Below are 26,701 nucleotides of genomic sequence, written 5' to 3'. Positions count from 1 at the left end.
TAGGCTGAGAACAGAAATTAGTGCATGATCTCAGACAAATTGCATTAAACCAAATGGGATCTTGAATAAAGATAATATTATTTAAGTTATAAAATGTTCTACATGAAAATGTTTAATTCAAATGACTTATTTTTAGCACTGCCAATAGCAGTATGCAGTATACCTACAACTACATTACTGAATTTCTGTTTAAATCTGAAAAAAAGGCATAGAGATTACATGTATATGTGTGTATATATATACGTGTGCATATGTGTATGGCAGTCTCATTCTGATGCACAGTTTATATGCTAAGAAGCATGGACAAGCAGGACTTACATCAGTATTTAGGATGAGAATATGTCAGTTATTTCCAGCAGAAGGTAACAGACTGACATGAGAGAGAGGACCTATAGTTGATATATAGTACTTGTGGCATGGACCACACCAAATGTGCCAGCCACGTGGCACAGTGAGCACTCTCAGAACTACAGCATTCACCACACTTACAATAATACAGGTATCTCTTAATACCAAAACCAGAAATGTATTTAGTTCTGTGGATGCTGTTATGTAGCAAAACCTTTAACGGCTCCCTTGCATGAGTTGAAATAGACATTCATGAGTGGTAAAATCTTGTTTAACTGACATCTCTTTTACAACTGAGAAGTCTGGTAAGAAAATGCCAGCGTATACAAGCCAAACGTATAGAGATAATGACTGCTCTTTCCTAGTGTGTGTAAAATTCTCATCAAAAGCAGTTGTATCTTAGTTTCCATTATGCTAAGACCCTTCTATGGTCTAGCCAAAGACAGGGAACCTTATCAATGGCCAAGAAAAAACTCCTTGCGTAATAAGCTTCCCACTCAGCAAAGTACATAATTATGGGGTTTGTTTGCCTGGGATTCCTCCCCTCTCCCATCTGATGTCCTAGGAGATACTGGGGTGCTAGCCAGTGTGTGATACAGTGTGGCCATTCTGTTTTCCCAAGCTAGAAGTGCTGAGGTTTTTAAGAAGCTTTTAAGAAGCTAGACATGGCATGAAAACCCATACGAAAATGCTCCAGTATAAGCACTATAGAACATACTATATGACTTCAGTGTATGAAGTATACAAATGCTTTGAAGTCAGCTTGAGCCGTTTTTTAGGGGGTAGAATAAACTACAAAAACATTGACGACAACAATATTTATTTTCCCTTAACAAAAATATAGGGCTTTTTTTCCCATACTACCCATGGGTTTTCTTCACGACTTTCTATCAGGTTTTTACTGAAAAATAAAATCATAGGTTTTTTAGCAATTTAAAAGACCTCTCTTCCAGTACATGGTAATAACAACAGATGAAATAGCACAGGTACAGGGAATTAAACATCTTTTGGTTTTGGGGTTCTTTTTTTTTTTTTTTAGTAGTAAGACATGTAAAGCAAAAGAACTAAAGCTCTGCTTGTGCCTCATTGACATGGATGAACTTCCACAAATAGAAAAGAAGATAGGGTTAAGTCAATGAAGAGTATACAATGGACAGGAGCAGAGCCAGTTCTAGGCTGAAGTAGGGTTATCTCACAAGTTTGGTCCAAAAACCATTTGAAAAGGAAAGAATAAAATACAGGAAATTTGTAATAGGTATATTTAGTGTATTGCATATACATATTCTGTCTTATGGTTCTCCAATGTAATACTACTGAATGCAAACCAGCACAGAATGTGGTTCTCTGATTATATTTTCTGGGAATTAAAACCCTGTTTAGGTCAGTTTATGTACAGTAAAAACTTTGCAGCATGTGACCTTCTAACCTGCTAAGATCCTAGCTGACACTTAATAAATGAATATCCTAATATCTTTTCCTGAACTGCTTCATGGAAGAATTTCAGCATCATTCTTAACTTTGCATATTACCCAGAATAGTTGGAAATAGATGTTGATCACTTGAGAAAAGTGATTATTAACTGCCTTCAATACTAAGGCAATTTCAGTAGCTGAATTGCATCAAATTATACCATACATTTGCTTCTATATAATTCATTTTAATTTCTTATCACCAGTAATCTCAGTAATTTTCCAGAAAAATTATTTTCTTAGATTACATATTTAAAGCTTTTCAACAATTCATGGCAAATATCTGCAACATAAATAACTTAATGGTCATAAGTTTTATAATTAGATTAACTTTTTTTTCCTTCATTGTGCTCTTGTTCAGGCATGCTGAACCATTTTTAGGACATTAAGTTTCATAGATTGGTTCATGTTGTGTTGCGTCAGTGTTCATTTTAATTTTATCACTCATTTGAGACAGGATAAAAAAAAGGTGAGGGAAAAGTGGCCTTACAATACATTCATTGCTTGCTTTCCAATTTGTCTCTACCTCTTGAAAGAATTATGAGAATGTATACATAAAATCTTCATACTGTTTTGCAGCCCAGAAATTCTACTCAGCAATTAAATTGTCTTTACTAGTTTCTACAGGTTATTGTTTATTGTTGTGGTACTGTTTTTGTTGACTTAATGCAAAAAATGTCTGGGGGTTCAAGAATTTTAGATTTAAGCAAGCTAGATGTCACAGCAGGATAGGAAAGGACGGGGGACCTTTAGATACCAGCAAATTACTTGCGCAGCACAGATAGCTTGTCTGCTTATTAGTCATCCTCTGACAAGTCAGAGGTCAAAATGGGAGCAATTTTAAGTGAGGATTTGGTTTATTTATTCAAGATACAACAACAACTTTTTCCTTAAATGCTGCAAACATACTTTTTTTTTTTTTTTTCTTAAAACAAAACTCTGAGAAATGCAGCAAGGGTAAATGAAAGAAAGATTGATATTGGAAGCAATTACGGTGACTGGCTAGCATCATGTAAATTTATTACTCATAAGAACAATGCTGTAGAAAATTATATACTTTTACATTTCTTAATCAGGTAGTCAATATTTGATGCCTTTTTATTTCCACTAGGAAAATGCAATATGGATCAGTTATCTTCTGATATAATCAAGTGTAACTTACAAAAATGCAGAGGAAGCTGAACGTAGTAGGAATGAAACTCGGGCTTTTCCATTGAATTGTCTGTTCCAGAAACACTCACCTCTCTTCCCTTTTCCTTTTCCCTTTACTATTTTCCTGTTCCCCTTTTCTTTACCTTTGCTGGAGTTATGCTAGCTGCCTGTCTCAGTTTTTGCTATGCTTCTTCCTTATTTCTGGTTGCTTCCTTCATATAGCTGTTAATGCAGTTGTAGCTATTAGTACGTTGATTTCTGTATTTGTAGACTATCCCAAGATAATTCCTTGGTCCTTGCTTTTTAACTTCTAACAAACTCACAACAAACTCATACAGTAGCCTTCTGTTCTTAAAGTTATTGTTATAAGAACTGGAATTACCTAAGCTTATCTAAGCTTGAATAAAAGAGTATAGCATGCTTATTGAATTTTAGTAGATCTGTGGTGGAACAAATACATACGAGGAAGGAAAATCAAGTAGAAAAATCTTAATGGTATCGAGACATGATTGGAATGAAATTGTAATATAGTTTTGCTTCAAAATTACTATTTCAGTAATTTGTTTTATCTTTTTCATAATAAATGATTTAAGGGTTAAACCATAGAATCCATCAGTTTTGAAGTAATGACAAAATTAAAACCGAGTCATGAAACAGCTTGCTTTATTGAGTAATTTTGAATTTAGAGTGGCAATTTATAAATTATGCTAAATGCCATATTGTCAGAACTCCTGCCTTTTCCACAGTTCCACCAATATCTTTCTCTCTTGAGGATATCATCTTGAAAAGATTTAGTCTTTCTTTTTCACCTCTTTCTCTTGGTATCCAAACTTCAAACCTCATGACTTAGAATCACTTAATTGCCAAAGAGGGATCTTGTCAAATACATTTTCAAAAATCTGAAGAGAGAGAAAGCTAATTAAATGACATTTACATTGATAATTCTAAGAGTTCTTGCCTTTTTTCATGAGCTCCCTTACCTAATCCTACAGATGTCAGTCTTTGGATTAATGCTATTTGTGTGTATTCTTCATATTCAGAATTTATGTAGATCTTCCAGGACTTTATTCAGGATCAATTTTAAAACTTAGTTATCTGTTGAGATGGGTTGACCTTGGCTAAAGGCGATACACCCACCCAGCCACTCTCTCAATTCCCCTCCTCAACAGGACAGGGGAAGAAGAGAGGATGAAAAAGCTCATGGGTCAAGATGAGGACAGGGAGATAACTCACCAAGTAGTCCCAGGCAAAACAGACTCAACTTGGGGAAAAATAATTTATTTTTTTTCCAACTAAATTGGAGTTGGATAGCAAGAAATAAAGACAACAAAAATATCTTCCCCCATCCCACCTCTTCTTCCCAGGCCCAACTTCACCTCTTCTTTCCCCTCTCCTCTACCTCCCCCTGATGAGCAGTGGAGGTGGGATGGGGAATAGGGGCCATGGTCAGTCTATAACAGTTCCTCTCTGCCACACCTTCCTCCTCACACTTTCCCCCTGCTCCAGCGTGGGTCCTTCCCACAGGCTGCAGTCCTTCAGGATAAACCTAAGCCAGCTCCATGGACATGTTCCTTCAGAGCATGTCCACCTGCTCCACTGCAAGGTCCTCCATGGGTGCAGTGTGGATATCTGCTCCCTCGTGGTCATCTCCACAGGCTGCTCCAGCACCTGGATCACCTCCTCCTTCTCCTCCTTCTCTCACATTGGTGTTCACAGGGTTGTTTCTCACACTGATTTTGTTCCTTCTTCTCTCCATCCAGTATTTTCTCCCCTTCCTTAACTATATTTTCCCAGAGGTGCCACCAGTTTGGCTAATGGGCTCAGCTGTGTCCTGTGGTGGGTCCATTGTGGAGATGGCTGTGTCCAGAACAGGGCAGCCCCTGCACTCTTCCCACAGACGCCACCCCTGCAGCCTCCCCTGCTGCTACCACCTTGACAACAAAACCCAATGCATCTATACATCATCCTTCTTTCTTGTAGTACTTTTAAGTTTTTTAAAATAGGGCTAGCTTCCCTACTTCAAATGTCATAGTTATTTACAATCCACCAATAACTTAATTTGAAATTGAATCTTAGTGATTAAACTGGAAATGTGCTCTCCAAAGGCTGTACTCATAGGAGGTGTGGGATTTGCTTCACGTATGACAAGATGTATGAGCTGCATAATATCATTTGGTATGCCTAACTGATAGAGGTAGCTTCTTATTCTCTCTACTCTGGAAAAAAACTGAAACATTTATACACTTTGTTATGCCCAGCACGCATCACCATTATTTTAAGTGTAAGAGGCTTTTTTTTTTTTTTTTTTTTTATAAATAAAACCAGCAACAATTGAGTCAACCTCTGATACCCATGAACTGTTATGCTGGACAGACAGGAATGAAAATTACATTGTCTTTGAGGATGCTATAACATGCTCTGCTTACTGCTTTTATTCAGCTACTCTTTTTAATAAGTAGCTAGTGACAATAAACATTATTTACTTCTCCATCCTAATCCATCAGATATTTATCAAACTGAACTGTATGTTGTGAGACTTAACCCAGTGATCTTATCTCATTATCTCTTTGAGTAATACTCCAGTGACCAAGAGTTACACTGTGCTGCCCTGCCACACGCCATGTGGCACCTCCAGGTACAGGCAGCTCCACAGCCCTCAGTGGTTCCTCAGTGAGCATGCGACTGGGCAGGCAGGGAGGCTGGTCCTGGGCACAATAAAAATAGTTTTCCACTGCTGTGTATCCCATGAATAAAGCTTAACAAGAGTTACAGCAGAGTAATGTCACTTCTCATACAGGCTTTCAAGCACAAACTTCACCTTGATTTGGGGTTCAGAGCTGCCACCGCCTCTAAAGATAGGAGGATGCACCCTGTCTCTTAAAGGTGAAGGAGGTGGTGCCTCGGCTTTACACAGCATATCTGTTTTATTTGAAAACACATAATGAAAGTTTCCATTGTACAAGTGGGATTTTGAATCACAGAGAGAGTAGGTGATTTGTGCAGTCACATGGCTGAAACAAGGAATTGCAACTGGATTTTTGAAAACTTAAGCCAGGACCTTTTTCTGTGATCTAGGTTTGGGGTTTTTTTTTATTATTTTTATTCCTTAAACTAAAAATGCATTGATGTTGCAAATGAGGATGAATATTATAAATCCATTCATTTTTGGACTTCACTTCCATGGTTATTAAAATGCCCTAACACAGGCTTAGACAGTCATTAAAATGTTGTGGGTTTGGTTTTTTTGTTTGTTTGTTCATTTGTTTTTCTTTTAATTTGTATTTAAGTAGGAAAAAGTTCAGTAGTGTTTGTTCCCTGAAGTCTGACCTGGACTTGTTTCTAATTTACAAACACTGATATTTAAGAAATTTAAAAGCCAATGTTGTTTATGTACATTGGATGCTAATAATTCTGTTCTATTGTATAAAGATATATTTACACTGCGAAATCCTTATGAAGCTGAATTAAAGGCAAATGTAAACATTGGGGTTAATTTCTGCACATTTTCAAGCACATATCGGAAGGGGAGAGTAAAATTGGTCATTATGAGTACATAGTGATGAAAAATGGCTAGACACAATAAAGGATAATTTCTCTGGTTTCCAGAGCATAATGGAGTATGAATCATATTTAAAATTAATGGCTGAGAAGACAGATCATGATTTGAATGTCCTCAGTAGCTATTTTACTCCTCCCTAGAGCAGCAACAAGCCTTTTATGAGAGATGAGTTCCTGCAAACAAGCCCTTCTAAGCTATCTGAAAGCTCCTCATTTATAACAAAGCGTTAGAAAATGTTTTATTTTTACTTTTTTTCAGTGCTTGGAATAGGAGAGCGGACTGGGAACACCAGCTCGCTGTCCAGCAACTAACATGCAGTTACTTGTTTGCAAGTAATTTTTTTGATGCAACTTTTTCAGGGGTGACATTGACAGTGTGTGCCCTCATTATCAGACAGTGTGTAGCCCTCCTTTACCCTTTCCTGCTTCCGAAATAAATTTGAAATTACTCCAGCGACTTCTGTTATTTTTGCTTTCGGGCAGTGCTGCACCCCCGAGCCTCCCCCTGCAGCACCGCCACACCAGCCCTGGTGTTCGACACCCGTGGGGCGGCCGCTGCCGTGCTCCCACCCCTCACTGCAGCGCTCCCACCCCTCGCTGCAGCGCCTGCCCGTGCCCGTGCGCCAGGCTGCTGCAGCCCCCCTGCCCGGCCACCCCCAGCCTGGCCAGCGAGAGCGGCTCTTGGGCACAGGCATCCACGCCTGACCCGCGGGCGGGCCGCACACCCCGGGCCTTCATGGGCCGCACACCCCAGGGCCTTCGCAGGCCACACACCCCGGGGCCTTCACAGGCCGCACACCCCAGGGCCTTCGCGGGCCACACACCCCGGGGCCTTCACAGGCCGCACACCCCAGGGCCTTCGCGGGCCACACACCCCGGGGCCTTCACGGGCCGCACACCCCGGGGCCTTCACGGGCCGCACACCCCGGGGCCTTCACGGGCCGCACACCCCGGGGCCTTCACGGGCCGCACACCCCAGGGCCTTCATGGGCCGCACACCCCGGGGCCTTCGCGGGCTGCACACCCTGGGGCCTTCGTGGGCCACACACCCCGGGGCCTTCAACCGACAGGAGGGCGATGCCTAGGATGAGCGCTCGTTGAAACATCACTCTGTCAAGCGTTTCTTAATCTGTTTGCTCTTGCCTATGGGGAATGCACCACCACTCGTTCAAAAATAGCATGTTTGGCTGGGGTGTCTTCTGCTCGTTAGAAGGAAAGGTAAAGGAGAGGAAAATGGCAATACACAGTACCTGTCTGTGGTAAAAAAAAACAGTGCTTGCCCTCAGCATTTTACCCACAGAATAAATGGACCTCAGAGTATGTGCCAGCACTCATTTTCACCATTGGAGAAATAGCACAGTGGAGGGGGGACATGCTATTGTTTCTACTTAAGTGAACCTTTAAGTTCCGTTTCTGTGTACATGAGATAGGCAATAAGTAAAGATAACTAGTCAACAATTAGTCTTGTTCCAGAAGAAGACATCCTGATGTTTTTGGTAGTGAAAGATACTGAGCAGCAACGACAGAGGAAAATCTGGGGGGTTTTGGCTTTTACATGTACGTGAAGTAATTCATGCTTTTTGATTTTCAGCATCAGCAACAGTCCTGTATTAAATGTTGAAGCCTGCTGTCGGAGATCAAACTTCTAATAAAAGATGAAGTATGCCTTTTGTTTTAGAGAGCTGCAGGTAAGACCTTTCCCAACATTCAAACTTTGTGTTTACTGAAGCTGTTACGTACTTTCAGTTCACAGGCTGTCCTTAAGCTGTTGGAGTTATTATAGTGGTGTATTACCTCTCATTCTTTTCACCAAATCTCTCATGGCTCATTTGCCGTGCATAATGATATTCTGTGAGATTGTTTTCCCTTTTCAGCAACTTATATCACAGAGTATCCCAGATTTAGCCATAACTCTATTTCACTGGCAGGCTCCTCTCTCCTCTTTCTTTTGGAATTGCCTCTTGAATGGAGCACTCATAAAGCATGGCCAGTTAGGATCTCAGTTTAAAGGGCCTGCCAAATTATACTGTTTCAAATCAGCATGAAGGCAAGATCACAGGCTGAAAGCAGGCATTGCAATGGTTCATTCTTACAAACGAAGGGATACTTTCATGTATAATACCTAAAATAATAGTCCGACTTCTGGTTTAAGGGCACCATTCTTCATGCTGCAATGTCTTATTTATAGTCTTGTAATGTCAGAAAAACACTTTATATTGTATTTAGGTTCTCCTATTCTTTGGCAATATCTAGGAAGATACAGAAGCTATTCTGCTAAAGGTAGCTGAAATTTTCTTGAAAAATGTTTCCCTTCATGTCATTACAGTATATTGTTTTGCAGGAGCTGAAATAGGTACAGTGAAAGTTAAGGACTCTAATGATCTGTAGCCTGGCAACTACAACAGTGGCCTGAGATCTGGAAGGCACATACATGCTCAAATTCTTGCTCTAGTAAAAATATTCCTGGGAAGATACATATATATATATAGATACACACACACATACGTACATATATATATTTTTTATATATATACAACAAAGTAAAATTGTCTCTCTGCATGTTAGTTTTGTGCATCTTAGGACAGAGTTTTCGACCACCATGTGGCAGGATTCTGTCTTCTTAATGAATACCTTCTAAAACAAAAAATAAAATATTTGAATACATGCACCTCCCACCAATGTATTGTGTGTAATTTCCTTATTGCAAAGAGATCTGATAAGCTTGCTTCTTATTTCAAGAGTAATGAAAAGCTAAATGTGAAAACATCGGAATTTCAGGAAAAAAAAACCTGATTGCTGTCTCTTGATCAGTTATAAGGGGGTTGTTATCCATTCGCTCTACCAGATACGTTTGTGAACTATGTGGAGTAACACTCTGCTTCTGATGATCCTTCAGTTATCAAAGCACAAGGACTACAGGAAAGTACTTCTCTTTTTCATATACGGAAGACTGGAAGGGATGGTAACAGTGGGAAGTTCATGGGGACATAAATAAATGGAAAGAATCCCCTGGTGTGGGAAGACAACTAATGCAAGTTATAATCTAAGTAGTCTAAACTGCTGCTTCTGAAAATAACTGTCTTTAGGCATTTCTCTGTTGCACTTCTCATTTTGTATAAGACATACATGGTACAGCATTGTGCTACATAGGAGTGGATGATGGTTTAGAAAGGCAACCCAAGTGAAATATGAACATTTAGTTTCAGTGCTCACAGAAATACATTAGAAAAAACATTACACAGGAGCAATAATTTGATATCCCAAACACGTTTTTTCCCCATTAACGATATTTTAAAATGCAGAAAGCACTTCTGTGAAGCATGAAGGATGGTCAGGGTTAGCTAATGAGGCTGATAGGTACAATTGCAGCATGCTTGATCTGTCTTGGATCCTAATGCTCATTTGAACATGTCTTATTATTGTGTGGGTGTTAAGTCTGTCCAAGCTCATAATCAATAGATATATGGTCATTCACAGTGTTTATGCCTCTATCTTAGAAAGCTGGAACAAAGTGATCAGGATGTAGTTTGCTAGGTTCATACAGAAAATTTCTCCTAGAAAATCTAAGCAAACTAATTGCTGGCATTAACACAGGAGTCATATGAGCTGTGATAATGATACGGATAATGAATCCCATGCCTCTGGCCATCACTTTATCACCTACAGGGTCAGAAAGGAATTTATTCAACCCTGAGCTGCATTTTATAATTGGCTATTTGTGTCTGGGAAGATTTTGGTTCTGTGTGGTATCTTCAGATATCATTCATCGACTGTAAAAGGGCCTAAGTGCATCAGAAAAAAGAATGGTGAGGACCCACTGTCAAAGTATGCTGGAAAACACAGTCAAAACCCCCATAATTTTCAGTTTTAAACTCATGGATCTTTGAGATTTAGAGGAAATAGCCTGAACTGACAGCTTAGCAATAGCTTAGCAGATTTATAAAAACTGTAAATCTGCCAAATGATGTTGCGTGAACATGCTGAACCAAGCAGGGCAGTGCTTTCCTAAATGTAATTTTGTTTTGGTGATGTGACTCCTCAATCTCTCACAAAAGGGTGGGAATTTCCCATCTTTAATTCTGTACTGAGTATCATGGTGTATCACCTTAATAAATGTCCCCCTAATAACAAGATGCTAACTAGCTAAGGACTCTTGAATGCCTGAAGGTTAACAGTAGAATACGTTTGTTATTTGATAAAAGCTGAATTCAACATGGGACATGGCCACAATTCATCGAGCCTGTGTCTAGATGCCTAGCTGAGAACAGAATTTTGGAGTTCAATTTTCTGAACGGTAGCATATGCAGCGAGAGGCGCCATTAGGAAGCAGCGCATACCTTATATCCCTCCAGAAAGCAATTCAGACTGCATTTCTTTCTCTGTTAGCGGTATAAAATGCCTGGGAGAGTGCGAGTTTAATTTAAGCTGGTTTTGAAAAGAGTATTTGACTTGGGTTTAGGTATTCTGAGTTTATTGTCCTGGGCACATGGGCATAGGTGTCTGCCAGTATCAGTAAGTTAAAATGACACCCACAGCAAAGAATTTGGCAAGCGTCTCCAGTCTCCACTGCAAAGCGTGGTTTGCTGCTTGGTAAGACCCAAGCCCCTCTTTCAAGAAAGAGTAGCAGAAGAGCTATCGTGTAATGAGTTGGCTGGAGCCTCTGAGCTGAGGGGGTCCTCTCTCCTGCTCTTTCACAGCTGAGACTGAAGTCCACACACCGAGGTGCTAGTTCTCCATTCCCAAAAGTGCAGTCCTAGGGCCAGTCAACTGCAAAAGGAAAAAAGAGGATACTAGCCAAAAGGTGACCAGGAAGTGTTTCTTAAAGCATCCCTTATCTTGCATTCATTCATGGCTGACTACCAGCCCAAAGAATTACCAGGTTTCTACGAAGGCACTTCAGTAGTTCAGGTTAGATTGCTTAACTGTAGGAAAATTACTTGGAACAGACCTAAATTTTGATCATCTAGGTCTAAAATGTGATCCCAAATCTCCCACTCACTTTTTTCCTTTGGTGATATGGCTTTTACTTGCATATTCTTCAGGTATCAGTTCTGCTCCTGGACTTACTTCTGTTTGAAGAAGCTATGTTAGTAGCTTCAGTTAAAATCAGATCAAGATCCACGTTATGCCCATTCTGGTAAAAAACTCTGGATGCTCAGCACACACCCACAAGATTAGATGGCTGTGGCTACCGTCTTCACTACACTATTTTTTCTGGACAAAGGAGAATTAAGAAATTTTTCATCTTTCAAGAAAGTTTCATAATGAAAGGACATATCACTTTAAATACAGAAGCAGAAAATCAAATCAGGCTTAAGTTGTTCCAAATGTTTTTCTTATAATTTTTTTAATAAATAAACCACAAAAAACAGTATCTCCCCCCAACCCCTCAACAACAGTAAAGGAACACACATAGAAATCACAAATAAAAAGATGATCTTTATTTAAATATTACCTTTAACATGATTTCTGGCTCCAAAATGACTCCAATAGTAAAATTTGTTGAAGTAGATTTGTTTTTCATTTAAATAGTGAAAAGCAGTAGCAATTTTTTTCCCCTCAAGCTTCCTGAACCAGAGATTTCCAGTCATTTTTTAACATAATAATTTGGAAAGCATTCACTTACTCTGTTTTTAATCTAGCTAGCTATGTGTTACTGTTCTGAAGGGGTTCACCCAATCTACACATTTATTTTATTATGAAAGTCTCCAGAACATTGCAAAATTTAAAATAAGTCTGAGAGTTTGGTTTTACAAGAGTAAGATTTTACAAATTCAAAGTGAAATAATTCTATAACTTTTTAGAATTTAATATTGTTTCAAAATATGTTACTGGTAATAAAGCTTCAAAGCAAAAATTGCAGCTAGAGTATAAACTAGCAAAGGGATATTTCAGTCATTTCTACTTACTATGTCAGCAGACAGGTAAATCACATCTGAAGATCTCTACAAAAGCTAGTCATATGGTGGATGTGGGCCATAACTTTGCTAGGACCTTGCCAAACAACACATGCTGTGTTGTTTACATTCCTACAGGACATCCCATATATATTGCTTTTTTCTAGTTTCCCCAGGAGCAGCTGCACCATCCCGCTATGTTTCTTAACTAGGAAAGCAGCATCCAGCACGCATCTGTGCTGGCAGAGGGCTACAGCCTTTTCACTCTCTCCTCCTGGGCAGATTTTAGGACAAGGACACAGCATCGCTCTATATATTGAAAGATTTGCTGTAAGCTGGAACTGATACTCCTAGGGGCTGGAACATAAATGTAAACTCAGTGACCAGGTGATGTGGCAGAAAAAAAAAGAAAAAAAGAAAAATGTTGCTGCAGGTCTGTCCTGTCATCTGCACACTGTCAGGCCTCGTGAGAATTTTGGATTAAATTTGCTGCCTGAATTTTTCCTAGTATCTGGAGTGCACAGTATTGGGCAGTTTTACAACTGTGGCTGTTGCACTGAAATACTAAAAAGATTTTTTTTTTCCTTGTACTTTTGACCTGTGAGACAGGAAACTCCCCATTCTGAGAATTAAAGCAGCAATGAAGTTTAGGTTTCAGTTGTGAGAAATGAAGAATTCTTGATAAGGCATTTGCTGGGTTAAGTATTTGTGTAAAACCAAAACCAACTTGTGAGTAACATAGGCAGCTAAATTGCACCATCTGGAGCAAGAGGCAGATGTAAGCATCTTTATTTAAGAATCAGTTTATAAATAATAACAAAAGATGTGTGGAATTAATTTGTTCCTTTTCTGCAGGTAGCAACATTCATGGGAAAAAGCTTTGTTAGTTCATGATTATATCTATGTAGCACATGAAGCTTTGTGTAGACATCTGGAATAGATATTTCTTAATCATTTTATATAATAAATCCAGAATAACTGCTAATGATTAATAGACAACGTTGCTTAAGGACTTCAGACTACCCAACAACCTGAACAAAGCACAGGCAGATGCTTTAGACAGGCTGTAAAGAAGACTGAGAATTATAAGCAAGGCAGGGAAGTGACCTTTTATTGTGGCAGGGACTGAAGCGTCATCACACACCTCAGCACCACATGTTGCACAAATTAGACTGATCCATTGACTACACCTAGATAATTGTGTTTTCCCTCTGGTATTCTGGGCCTTTCAAATTTAAGTTGGTCATTCAGAAACCGAGGCACATAAAATTATCAGTCTTCTTCTAAATTTATTATAGAGTAAGTGGTAGTTTTCATAAGAATACAGTCATTTTGTTTTTGCAATACTAATCGGTTGTCAGTGATTAATGAAATTGGTTTTGTTACTGAAAATTACAGGACTTGATTCACAAAACTATTTGTGAATTATTCCTTATTCCTTCAATATTTACAGGTGTAAGGAAAGGATCATACAAAAACAATTTATACATGTTCCTCAAAAACATTTTAAGCTTCATCTAAGTTCATTCAAAGTGAATATATAAAGATAAAATAAGGCAGTAATCTATGTATATTCAGGCAGAAACAGACTAAGATTTAGAGCCTCTTAGGATAAAAAATAATGAATGAAAAAGACTGCTTAATTAAAACTTAACATTAAGTTGTGCACTTTTAAAAAGGTCCATCTAATTCACTACAATTTATTTCCAGATGGAAGGTATGCATAAGAAAGATTATACTTACAATGAAAAGAAAAAACTGTAGTGAGACCAGGGCAACCATTAGTAAAGCGACCATTAGCACATCTATAAAGCTTCAGTAGGGGAAGATCTATGAAAAAGAGAGTGTTTTAAACAAGCTGCCCACCAAAGAAATATAGAAAAGATTAGATTTTGAATATATGGCAGTTTTCTCACATCAAGAACTCTGATTTAGTTCCAAAAATATCTTATGGTCTGTAGAATTAAAACACATGCATAAATATAAATGTTTATTGTACTTTCTATCCAAAGAAACCTCCTAGCTTAATTCTCGTGATGTGAGCTAACATACCAAGAAAGGAAAAAGTTCTTTGGTCTTCAGTGGATCTTTGTCTCTAGTGAACAGCTAGCTAGTCAGGATCAGGAAGCAGGATTTATCACAGAGTCTAAAAATTAGGCCCTGGTAATTCTGCTTGGTGAAATTTAATTTAGATTTAATTACAGATGGACTCGAGTCAAGATACATGTCTTCAATAAGTTATTGTTAATACTGAAGGGGTAAAAGTTACCTTTGTTTTATTGAGCCTCCCCGTTGATTGTGACTCGTGAAAATGTCTTTTGGGTTAGCTGGCTGTGGCCACCATGGGCTCTCAAACCAGTGCCTGGGGCAGAACTTGTGCTGCTATCAGCAGGGTGACAGACATTCATGGACACATGAGAAATAGGGGCTGGTAATCTATCGGTGCCAACATTGCTTATAAAAATCCTGTCCTTGGGTTTATTTCTCACAGGCAGGGATGAAACTGCAGGCGATTAGCATCCTGCTTGCTCACAGCCCTCATGCAGCTCTTCTCTTTGGCCCAGTCTCTCCCAGCCAGGCAGCCTGCCCAGCCCCATCACTCCATTTCTAACTGTCCCTTCTGGTGGTGCCCCCAGCTCAGGGTACCGCCCGGCCACAGCTGCCCTCTGCATCACCCCCGACACGCCTGCAGTCTGTGTCCTGCAACCCAGTACTTAGGAGCAGACCCCTACAGGCTTGGACAAAGGTTCTTAGGTATCAGTGGCACCTCTACCTTGGACACAGGATCATATGCATGCAGAGCTCCTTTCAGGGCTAGCATCTCCATCTAACTTTAAAAATTAAAGTTTCAGCACCAGTACTGAGCAGCTAGAACCTGTCCCTCGGGTCCTGTTTCTAAACTTGGTTTGTTACCTAATCTGGCTGCATTTCTCATTGATTCATGGTAACTACCATCACACATCTAAGGACAGAATCTGACTAATCTCTTCTTCTACTATTGATCACCACTAAGTCTTTTATATTTTTGTTTTATAATGATTATTTTTCATTAAATTATCATTCTTTAAAAAGTATCTGTGTATTTTCCTATTGTCAGGAAAAAAGCTAAAATGCCATCATGAATCAAAACAAAAAAAATCAAAATCTGGGGGAAAGAAAAGCTAATCAACAGGTTTAAGGAGAAGGCTTAATATTCTCAAAGTATTTTCAGAATATTTTAACTTTTAAATTAGTATTTTTGAAAACATAAAGTGTCCAGTACAGTGTATCAATAATTTGAAGCTTTCTTCTCAGTTAAAAAACAGAAGTTAGAAATTGATCTGTCGCCTACATGTTGACATGGCATTGTCTGGTGATCTGAGAATCCTGTAATGGCACTGAGTTGCTCAGGAAAGACTGAGGAACACCTCCAAAGCCCCGATTTTTTTTCCTGTCAGATACTAGAGGTTTTAAAAGGATTGCTATTACAATATACTTTCTTTCAGCGATGTCATGTGGAAGTTGAATATATGTAGGCTGCTGGTTGACAGTTGCTTTCTCATTTGTGATTATACCTTTTTCATTACATTTAAGAGCTTTGCTACAGATGAGTAGCATATGGTATTGGCTACAGAGATGAGACTTTAATGAGATATAGAACACACCAACAAAACGCATGCTAAATTGCAATAACACGCTTGTGTTGGTGGCATGTGATGTTGTGAAATTAAATCCCTGACAAGACAATACAAACAAATGCACTTCGGCAAGCATGCAGTCACCAAGCTTGTTTGCAAGATGGTCCAGGACACAAGGCAAAAGGGGGGGGATGATGGAAGGGAGGAGTGGTTGGGTTCATTCCTTGTTCTGCTACTGATTTGCTGTGCAATTTAGTAAAAGTAATTTCACCTTTTTTCTCTCATTTTGCACATGGACATAATGAGGCATGGTATGACTTACTTGAAGATGTAGAGATAAAGCGGTAAGTATGTTTGCTGATGCAGAAGGGTCTTCCAAAAATTGTTGCATCTATCTTACACATACGCAATTTAAAGCAGAGAGCTAAAGAATAAAAATAACAATCAACAATAGACTGTGAGTTATATGTGACTTGCTGTTACCTGGAGCTATGTTCACTATTTAATTAGCACAACTGAAAATTTTCCATCAGGGAATACAAGTGTCGGCTCAAGGAGCAACTATTTAGCCTGCAGAAAGAAACAGATAGCAGTACCTCTGAGTACCTCTGACACTTTGGCTTTCATGCCTAGACTCCCAAATCACCCATTTTTTGCAAGGATGAGTAAAAGTAATAACGCTAATAATATTGTTGTGAGTAGTTCACGATGTTTGGAAGGGTTTGGTAACATCATTACTCTGTCTTGGGAGAGATCAAAGAAATTAAATGTTAGATTCCTAGCCAAGGAATACAGATCCAACAGATATAACCTTGGTTGGCACCATTTGGAGGATAAAATGAAACTATAACTGTGCCATTAAGACTGCTCCATTTGGGTCCTTCTACCACACTCTCAGCTTCATCTTGCCCTCCCCAAATGCAGAGAAATACATGTTAGAAAAGTAAAGCATGTAAACATCTCCTTTTCCTACTATGCTGAGGCTGAAACAGGCAGCTAATCAAAAATAGCAGCTTCAATCCTCTCAACCTTCCCCAGGCATCCCAAGTTTTGTGTTGGTAATGTATTTTTAAGAAAAAATTACATTTTTTCTCTTTATGAAGAATTTATCCATGCCTGTTTCACCTTAACAAAGTTTGGAAATCTAAAAGTAAAGGAAGCTTGCAATGCAAGTTATTGAGAAATTGCATTTTTCAGGTACAAGAATTTTCTAGGAAGCACCACTAGATTTGAACTAGAAATAATCTCAAAACAAAAGATTCAATCATGTGAACTTTATGGAAATCAAGATCTCTCTGTGAACTTCATGAGTTGTCTTTTATATCTGTTGTGGAATTTAAACAAAAATCTAATTCTGGATGCAATTTTTCCTATTTAGAACAGCCCTGAACCAGAGCTCATCATTACAATCCCAGTCCTAGTATACTTGGGGGGGCTGGGGTAATCTGAAGAATTGCAGTTGCATCATCCATAACATACCTCTAAGATATATGAACTGCAGGTGAGTGCAGATGTTCTTAAGATAGTTTTAAAGTAGGTAACTCTGGCTCTTTAGCTTCAGGTGCTCAACATTAGCTAGCTCTGGTTATCAAACCAGATGCCAAGGTGACTTTTGAACCATGCTGATCTTCAAGACACCTTCAGCAGTCAGACAGCAGTAGCCACATGAGGGAATTTAAACTATGTTCAGTATGCAACATGGTGGCCATGTGCACCTATTTGTGGCCTATGCTGTGTCTTTTACTACAGATGTACTGTTAGCTGCTTTTTGAAAGATGGAAATCTCTGTCTTAATGCTACCAGCAGAAAGCATTTTCTTGTACTTAGCAGAGCAAAAGGACAATAATGTCTTCTTACACCAGTCATGCAGCAGAAGAAAAAAATCAGTTTAATTTGCAGTGACGATTTTCAGGATACACTTTGGTTTACTTGATTTTGTATAGAACAGCAAATTGGATTAATACAGGATGGGCAGCCTGTGGCTTCTGAGTTGTGTGCACTATCCGAGTGACCTGAGTGCACTTTCCACGCCAAGGCTCCACTGTGGTTGCGTTGCTGTGGGAAGGCCAGGTAAGAAGTAGGGTGGGTAATCTGAGCCCTGGGGACAGTTGAATTGAGACTACCACCAACCCAGCTCACGTTCTCTCCTGGTGAAGAGGTGAGGCCCAGAGAACACCTTTGCTATTCCCTACATGTAAGTTGCCTTAAGAACTCCTTCAGACTTCCAGTGCCTATGGTACATGCATTTCCTTTTGGCAGGGACTTGTTAGGATCAGTAAGATTTGTGGAGACTTTTTCTTACTGTATCTATGCCAGCTAGTTTCTACCAAATAATATTTTCCCATCTTAAAGAAAAAACCCCTGTGTCTTTGAAATCATTCAGAGTCCAGGGGTCTGAGCCAGGGCCTGTGTGCATCTGACAGTGTGGGAAGATGATTGGAGAGGGAGCTGAAATATCCAGCTCGGCGTTTTTATTTGTACTTGCTCCCTCGTACTCCGTATTTATGCTTCTCACCCTGCTGACACACCCTTATTGATCTCTCACCTTGAGCCAAATGCATTGTGCTATTCTGAGAGATATTTTCCAAAGGAGCTGCAGCGTCTCCTTGGGATGATAGCTAGAAAGATTCTTTTGTTCACTTGGCTATGCACAAAGCATCATGTGTTTCCTCCTAATAGGTTTTTCTTCTAGGTAAATGTCTTTTAACAATTGGAATTAGAAACAAATTATATCCAGCTATTCAGACCTTGCAAAAAAAGAACTAAGATTGTCAGCCTTATGCTTTTGTACTTTTCCCTTTGAAAAGTGGGCCAAAGTAGAAATGCTGCACCATGCCCACTGCTCTCAAGAGTACATGAATAGTATTTATATACATATATTTAAAAAAAATATATACTGTAATCTGTATAATACATATATCATGTTTGCAGATGTTCCAGTGATGCAAGACAGTAAAGTATACAGCAACATATTTTTTTTTACTCCATTTTGCCATTGTATTGCGTGAAGGGAAAGATTATATACCTACATGATTTTTTTCAACAGTGAATGGTAGCTCTTCACTTATATTCTCCCTGTCTTTATTGGGGCTACTATCATCAGTAAAAATCCTCACATGTTTTTGCAGAATGAGGATTGTGCATCTATATTATGGAAACATGATTATTCATGAGCGTGGTACCTGGACAGCTATGTGCTTAAAAATGAATTTTTCTTTTTATTATAGAGAAAGACAAAGAATAGCAAAACTTTGGGAAAGAGAGTTTCCCTTATTAAATATTTACCATTTCAGCTCCGGAGTCAGGAAAGGTAAGCTCTGAGTCATTACGTTTTATTTTTAGTATCCAATCTACTTGGAAATGAATGGAAGGCAATAACCTTCAAATCCCTTTAGAAGTTGTGAGCTACATGAAATCATTTATTTGAAAAGCACCATGAGATAATGGAAGGGTTGGTTGGGAAATAGAAGGCACCTTCTTCCTGCAAATACCCATTTTCTGACTCCACTTTTTCCATATTTAAAATTGGAACTCTGGGGATAAGAATATGAATTGATTTTTTGAAATTGTTTTGTGTTATGTTAATTTAAAATGATCAGCTAACGCAGCAGTAATGATCACAGAGGATTGTTCTTTTGAAACAAAGGTAACATATCATTGATCTGATGCTGCAATCATAAGCTTCAAAATACATCACAGATTTTTAAGGCCACAAGGGAGTGTTTTGATCAGCTAGGCTGACGTCCTGCACATAAGTAAGGATGATTTCACCCATAGTTCCTGCACAAACTATGTTTCTGGACAAACACATATACTTTTCTTTGTAAGGGCTTCTAAAAGTGAAAATAAGGCCTTCTGCACCAGACTCTATGTTCAGTAGGTAATTTTAACTTATTTTGAAAGCACAGCTGAATATTTAATTTCATTATACACTCTGACTTGAGATATTTATTAAAATAATGAGTGGATTCTGGAAGTGAATGAAAGAGTTGAGTTACCAGTGAACATTTGAGTAAGAAAACTGAGCCAAAAACCATAATAAAATGCTGAAGTATCATCAACCTAGTACAGTTTTAAGAAGATAGGTCTTAGAAATAAGTGCAAAGAAAGGAAAAATGGCTAAAGTCTTCATTCAGTGAAATACTAAAGCATGTCTCTGACTCTCATGATGTGAGAAATTTCATCAAAGGCAGTGAGACTGTTACAAGTTTCAGAAGATGAGCATATGCAAGCCTCTAGGTACTTTAGTAGATTGGAATCCAAGTGCCTCGTCAAAATCATTAATTTCTTTTAGCATGGAGGTAATACAGAGTTTATGAGAAGCTCAGTAAAATAAATTATAAAACAGAAGGAACGTCTTCTCAACAGACATGTTCATGGTATTTCCTAAGGATCAATCACACCCAGTTCCCACTGTGCAGTGTAATGTACCTCAGAAAACACTTGATGCTACTTGCTCCACAGAACATGCGAGCTAAAGAGAACATGTCATTTTCATGTAAACAGTGTCTTCTGTTATTTTATTGTCTTTCTTATTACTTCATCTTGTTTTATTCTTGATTATATATTCAGTTGTTTTTTTTTTTTTTTTTCTTTTTTTTTTTTTTCCCAATGCACAAGTCTTTGGTTTGCATTTGTTAGCATCCAAAACTACCACTGAAGACAATAGGACATAGCCCAGATATTGCAGCAGCCCTGCAGGTGAGATGTACCACAATATCATTTTAAAGCCTTAAGTGATTTTTTTTGAAGAAGCTAGAGTACATAATTGAACAGAGTTGCCATCATTAAAACGCAATTAAGGTTGTGAAACCCTTAAGCATCTTAAATTGTGGCATGGTACAATATTCATCAGGCTTCAGAACACATAATCACATCTACGGCCATCCAGCCATGTTTTGTTTTTTCACTAGGCGATATTAACACTCTGATTTATCACAGTTTAATGTAGCTAAACTTATCAATTCTGTATATGACACCTTAACAACTCTGAGGTGGAAGAGTAAGGACTAGAGTTGCACAGAAGACCAAGCCAATGAAGAGCCAAGAAAACACGCTTAAGCATTTGTTTAGAAAGACTCTTTATTTTTTTGCTATTAATGAATAATGGAGCTAATATAAAATTCTGACAGGCTTAAACTTATTGAATAATACTGCAATCTACAGGTGACTCACAAGCAATAAACTGAATGATGTTAGTTTTATGCAAGAAATAATCTTTTAAAAGCCAGAAAAAAAAGTCAAAAGTATAATTCATATGGCTAATATTTTGAAGGTAAGCTCACACATTTCCCTTGAGTGTCTACATGTGCATAGGTTTAAAATAAAGTACAAATGACCTTCAGTTAAAACTTGGCAACTATTTCAAATTCTACTTCTAAATTTAACTTTGTCATGTATGCTTATTAAGAATATAATTCATCGCCTGAGAGTCTGGTCTGAAATACCAGTATCTATCATAAATGCTGGAGAATTTTTCAATGTATCTGCTTTCAGACATTGGCACAGCATCAGCTTCAATGACTAGGTCAAATTCGGGTGTTGGCAAATGACACCGTGGGCTTTAATGACAGATTTGTGAATCTGCTGACAAACTATACTACTGCAGTTCAAAAGATTTACAAATATTTTGATTTTCTGTCACATTTAGAAATTGAGTCAGAAAGATCTTGTGAACTGTACCTAAATCAGAACAAAACATTACCACACTTACTTGTGGATGGCCTTAATTAGCTGTTAAAAGTACTGTCCCGAGTTTCTCTGTTTTGTTTGTTTTTCCAGGTAGGGAAGACTTGTTCTGGAGGGGAAACAAATAGAGCCACCATCTTATTTTTCCTTTGAAATAACTGCCTGTAAACAGAGCAGATTTTTAACATTAGAAACTCAGTATTGTTTAACAGATTTTTGCATGTTATGATGTTACTTGTTATACTTTCATTTGTCATACATAGCATATGCATTCAGTAAGGTCTGTTGCTCACCAGTCAGTTAGGAGATCAACACAGACACAATCTGTCTGTCTAAACCAGACAATGGAGATCAAATCCAAAATTCCTTCCAAATTTAAAAGCAGGAGCTTTAAAAGTGAGCAATTTACCCAATAGCACAACAGGCAGAGGACCAGAGATGCTACTGCATTTTAGAGCTGAAGACTCAACTTCCAACATTATCAGTGCAACTACCACAATTTCCAAACAGAATCTACAGCAGCAATAGGAAAGAGAATTGTACCTGCTGTATACAACCTACAAGTTGAAAATTTGCTTTGTTGGAGGGGTGAAAGAAATTCCTTAAAATGCTGGAAGATCTTCCTAATTTCTTGCTAATCCTGCCACTACTGCTTCCTCAGACTACTGCTCATCTTCATGTTGCCCTTCAGAGAGCCTCTTCCTTCCCTTGCCCATCACCTCCACAAGCTCAGACTCCAATGTGGGAGTTTCACAGGTTCTCCAGGCAGTGCCTTCCAGTCCTTGGGTTGAAACCAGGAGGTAGATAGAAAAGCTTCCTGTGTTAGAGACATACTGGGAACCATTTCGAGCCATCATCAAGGAGCAGCTTAACAGGTGAACAAAGCATACAGGCATATGGGGGGATGTGAAATGGGTAAATGCTATCTAGACTACGCATCTGAGTAGTGATTGCTTGTTTCTGGGTGGGGGATGGACTTGATAATACAGATCACTTTTCTTCTGTGACTGCAATGCAGAAGTTTCTCTGTGCTAATCTTGGCATTGACATTGAAATTGATGTGTGGCCTTTAGGCAAGTCACTTAATCAATGTGTTTTTAAAATGAGCATAATAATATTTATTTGCCTGCCTGAAAGGGATGTGGTGAGGACAGACTAGTTAATGCTGTAAAATGCTATTTACTAGTAATTGCAAGTATTATTATACTGCAGACTTAAAACCCTCCTTGACTGGTAATTGAAATAGCTGAAGAACCAAGTAGTAAGCCTGAAATGTAAAGGTGATAAGAGGTCTCAGCTAAAGTGGAGGTCGCTAATCCCCTTCCTTTTCATGGAGCTAATTATGCTTTAACTGAGGCAATAAGTATAAAAAAAAAGTCTCAAGCACAGACCTGCTCTTACTCAGAAACAGAATGAAGAGAAATATTGTGGGATTCACTTTTGATTCACTGTGTAATGTGCCACTGAAAACGGGTCAAGGGAGGAGCTGGGTGCAGCACAGAAACATTTGTGTTCAAGCCACTGTTCTGGGATGCAGGTGCACTCAGGTGTCCTGAGAGCAGGAGGAGCACCACAGATAAGACAGAATCAGACGCATCATTACCATTTTCAACCCAATTAACATCCTTGCTCTTCGGGATTAAATAAGGTCTGTAACTTGCCTTTAGGTATGGCAGGTTAAAAAAAAAAAAAAAAAAAAAAACAACCAAAAAGTCCTGAGGTGAGAAGTGTGAATATAATACTGTAGAGTGGCATGAAGTAGATTAGGAAATGAAATACAGTAAACTGGCTTATCTGTGAGCTGTGCCTTGAGAACTCTTCTGAGGCCTCAGACTGCCACCGCTTCTCCCACAGATATTTCTCTGAGAAGGGAGGAACATTAGCTGGCTGCCTGGGGTGGCTACAGGATCAGACCCTCCAAAAAAATTCCTTTTTGCCATCTGTAATGCTACCAAGAATCATGCCATTAAAACCAATCACGTTTAGTTAATGTAGTAGTTAAAATAAACAGCCTTAGGTTTCTCTAACAACTGTAGTAAAGGGTCATAATTTGATCCTTACTTATGCTGAGTGAAAGCTAACCAGCAGGATAAGCATCTCTGACTTTATTAGGACTTGGGGGGATAGCTGCTTCATGAATATTACATGTAACTCAGTTTAACTGCTTGATATTTTCATGATGAATTTGCTTGAAATTAATCAGAGAATCAAGGAACCAGGGAACCAGACTGTGATTAGCGATATTTCCAAGAATATATCAAGAGTTATGAAAGGAGAAATGGTGGAATCGCTAACTGAGGAATGACCTACTTTGCCTATCTCCAGGTTACAGCCCTGCTTTCTCATTTTTAAGTTTTACAGTCAAAACTCAGGCTAAATCCAGCCCAGGAAGGAGATAGGTGGCTAGCATCTCCAGAGCAGCAGTGAAAAACACAATGATGGGTGCCAGGTGGGGGACCCGTGACACTGGCAATACTGCTCGGCATACTGGCAGCAAGTCAACTTACTTCATGCACTGGAGTGGATAAGCTTGACAGCAAGATACAGATGGAGAAACATTTTGCCGTTTTCTGTAAAACTGTTCCAGGAGAAGCTGCGAGTCACTGCACGCCGGTCTACTACCCAGAGAGGAGTGTCACACAGAGGAGACTCATCGTTTGGCTTACCGCGTTAATAAGGTTAGAAACAAAAAGATGCTTCTTTGGAGCCTGGACAAAAAGTGGTAGATGTAGGACATTCAAACTAGAAAGACTGAAACACAGAGAATCCAGCCATTTAAGGGATGCACTTCTGAGAAGGAGATTTAAATGCAGAAATAAAGAATACAGTATGCTGCAGGCTCATCAGGTTTAAAGGAGAGTGTCTTGGGGGAGTTCTGCTATGATAGTAAGCGGGCAGAGCCCTGTCACTCAGAAAGATTGTGCACTGAAGAGAATAGGTAGAAGCAAGGTCCAGCAACTGTTCTTGTCCCACGGGAAACTACTCCTGGATATAAAGGCACTGCTATCTGCCAGTCAGTGAATGCTTAGAAATATTTCAGGGAATATTCGGTCAAATTGGTGAAAGAACATGCTCAGTAATTTACTGTTCCTTTTGGGTTGTGATAATCACAGCCTTATAGAAACAACATATTTTAAATGGCCATCAGAGAAAAATCACTCAAAACAGCATTTGAGCTAGCCATGCCAAAACATCTAGCACCAGCAAAGTGCTGAGTATCCACAGCTAACAGGAATATCATGCAAGTTCAGTCAAAATAAGCCAAAAGAACACAATTTTCCAGATATGAATGCTAGTCCCAGATTATTTGTAGATTACCTACAGACCAAAACCAATGTACAGACAAGATTTTGAATTAATAAAAAAGACCTTAAACAACCAGAAAAAACATTTCTAAAAGAAGTCACACTTTGCATTTCCCTTCAATATCTGAGTGGGTCATAGTTAAGTATTTAATTAATTATATCATGTTTTTTTGGTTAACTTTTATTGATAAATTGGCCAAGTTCTAACAAGATACAGTGAATTTGTATTGAGAGCATGAAAACAGAGCTTTCTAAATTATGCATTACTTGTTTTTTTTAAAACTTTTCTTCACCTCTGCAGCATCAGTGGTGGCAATTTTCTTTGAATAACAGACTCTTTAGCTAATTGTCTTCTCCCTAATTATGCTGAGATCATTCATTTTGCATTTTTTCCCCTAGTACCATGTGCTCTGAAGGTATACTGAAATCTTTCTTCTATACTTTGTCACTTCATGCTGATGATGACTTGGAGATGCCTGTTCTGGAAAACTCTACAGATGGATTGTACTTCTTACTAGGAACAGTGGATCCTAACTGGATTTTAGGTAAGCACTGTCACTACCCAGTGCTTGGCAGCTTCTTGTTTGCCTTGCAACTCTGGCAATTATCCCCAAGCCACACATTTGGCAGTTCATAAACTCAAGACATCCACCTACATACACTTTAGAGAAAATGAGTATCTTATTTCAGCAGCTGAAAGTCAAATAAGGCTTCATATATTACTAATTTCTTAGGGATGTATTTTACTTGCAGTGCACAGCACTTTGGGAGGTGGGTCAAAAAAATTCTTTTAGATCGAACAGAAGGCATTGAAGCATACATCTTAAACTGTGGTTACACAGTGATTCTCTCTGTGCTGGGGCAAAGAATATGGGAAAGGGTGAGGGTGGTCCTGTGGAAATAGGCAATGTCCATACAGATCTGGTGATCTACATATTCTCTATCCCTTCTTCCTTACTCAGAGTTTTCCATGTGTATTGTAGGAGGGAAGGAGTGTTTTGCCTCTGCCTTCAGGCCTCAGATATCCCTGGCACTGCTCACCTCAAGTTCTAAGGTTCAAGCACATTGGTAAGTTTTCTTACTAACATGTTTTCTGCTGTCAGTGACACTGCTGCAAAGCCAGTAATTCAGCAGGTCTTATGAGGTCCAGAACAAGAGCAGATCAGATCATCTGGGCTTAATGACTCAAAAGTCCTGTGTTCAATTTAAATACCATCTAAAAAGAAATGTGCTGTTTTGCTTAGAACAGAACCATGTATTTTTACAAAATCTTGCTCTACTTTCTGTGGTTTTACTTCTTTGGGCCCAGTAATTCCAGGCAAGTGACACTTTTAGTCAACAAGAAACTCAGTTTTCACTGATGCAGCAACAAGGTATGTTCTGCCAGCAAAGATGAATTCACTGAGTGTTATGGTAATTAACAAGTACATTGGAAAAGGAGATTTTCCATCTGCCTTTAAAGAGCTATTCTTAGCACTAAAAGTATTTCCCACCCCGTGATAGGAGGAGATTTAACCTTACCCTGTCAAACTTAACAGAGAGATCAAAAGTGTTACAAGAGGGGGAATTCCAAGTCGTCTCAATTATACAGCACCACATGAAACAATTATATTTGGTTGCCCTTTAGAAGGATATGTTCTTGAGGGGTAACTTTTATGTACTGCTCC

The 26,701-nt window shown here is 38.8% G+C and overlaps 1 long non-coding RNA gene across 1 annotated transcript; it reads right to left on the bottom strand.

Moving 5' to 3' along the window:
• Nucleotides 1-7,896: 7,896 nt before the first annotated feature.
• On the bottom strand, nucleotides 7,897-26,701 carry LOC116960535. Its single transcript, XR_004406442.2, has 5 exons — nucleotides 24,237-26,701; nucleotides 21,755-21,891; nucleotides 16,364-16,465; nucleotides 14,168-14,254; nucleotides 7,897-11,294 (listed from the first exon to the last, which is right to left on the bottom strand). It is a non-coding gene; the product is annotated as an uncharacterized LOC116960535 (long non-coding RNA).

This window comes from Tyto alba, unplaced genomic scaffold, assembly GCF_018691265.1.
Source record: "Tyto alba isolate M040663 unplaced genomic scaffold, T.alba_DEE_v4.0 Super-Scaffold_14, whole genome shotgun sequence".
NCBI classification, from domain to species: Eukaryota; Metazoa; Chordata; class Aves; order Strigiformes; family Tytonidae; genus Tyto; species Tyto alba.
The sequence above is the reverse complement of the archived record's forward strand: the minus strand, read 5'-3'. Positions and strand labels throughout refer to the sequence as shown.